This window comes from Fukomys damarensis, unplaced genomic scaffold, assembly GCF_012274545.1.
Source record: "Fukomys damarensis isolate Sample0158 unplaced genomic scaffold, DMR_v1.0_HiC HiC_scaffold_27, whole genome shotgun sequence".
NCBI classification, from domain to species: domain Eukaryota; kingdom Metazoa; phylum Chordata; class Mammalia; order Rodentia; family Bathyergidae; genus Fukomys; species Fukomys damarensis.
The window spans coordinates 849,762-850,822 of NW_022900939.1; the positions used below are offsets into that span (position 1 = coordinate 849,762).

Here is a 1,061-nt window from a genome sequence, read left to right on the forward strand (position 1 = left end):
CAAGGCAGAGCCCAAGGCACCCTATGCCCCAGGGTGAGTGGGGTGGGCAGGGCAGGGGGTTGGGGCTGAGGGGTGGCTTGGCTCCCCAGGGTCCTCAGTTCCCTGCATGGCCCTGGCCCCCCAAGCTGTGTGTCTCTGAAGAGGCCCCCGCCCAGCTGTGTCCACCACATTCTGTGGAGGCGCCTGGGGCTGGACTAGGGGACCCCGGGAAAGTGAGCCTGGACCCTCCTCAAGTCCTGGTCACAGGGAAGCAGTGTGGGGTGCTGGGGGTGCGGCCGTTGCTCCGCAGAGCATTCTGGGCCCCGAAGCTGGCTCCGGGTGGAGGGCAGGGCCTCCCAGGCACAGCTGGGGGACCCCTTGGGGCTGTTCCTGGTGCCTGGGGTGAACCAGCGAGCACCGAGTAGCTGCCATGGCTGGGCGTGGGCACCCTGGGCTCCCTGCACGTCCTCTCCAGGAGCGGGAGGCGCCTGGGTGTGGCCTGGGTGCCCTTCAGGGAGGACAGAGGAGGGGACCCCAGGCTCGGGGGCTGGCCTGAGGTCCCCAGGGGTGGCTGAGACCCCACCACACTTCCCAGCTTCCCTCAGCTTCCTCACCAAGCCTCCCTCAGGGCCCACATTCTGTTCTAGTAGTTTCAGTGCTGGGGATCGAACAGAGGACTTTCATACTGTGCTATGCACCCAGCCCTTTTATTTCTTACTTTCTTGCGATCCTCCTGCCTCTGCCTCCCAGAGTGCTAGGACTTCAGGCAGGAAGCAGTGCTCCGATTGCAAGGTCCACTAGCTCCACACACAGGCAGGGGGGCGGCCTGTCCAGGCCACTGGGCCTCTGCGTCGGTGCCAGACCGTGTGCAGGGCTTGTGGGCGTCACAGAGGGGCTCTCCGGACGACGGATAGGGACGGCCATGGCCTCCTCGTGGGGCGTGCAGGACGTGCTGACCTCGGGCCTGCATTTGTTCTTGCTCCTGGGCCACTGATAACACAACCTGTGAGAAGGAAGCCAGCCAGGCCCTGTGGAGCTGGCACCCTGCCCGGCCCACACCTGCTCGGGGGCGGCCCTGGCCC

General features: G+C 66.3%; 1 protein-coding gene across 1 annotated transcript in view; it reads left to right on the plus strand.

Annotated features, from left to right (window-relative positions):
- Positions 1-1,061, plus strand: part of Myrf (myelin regulatory factor) — a 17,576-nt gene that overhangs the window by 5,720 nt on the left and 10,795 nt on the right.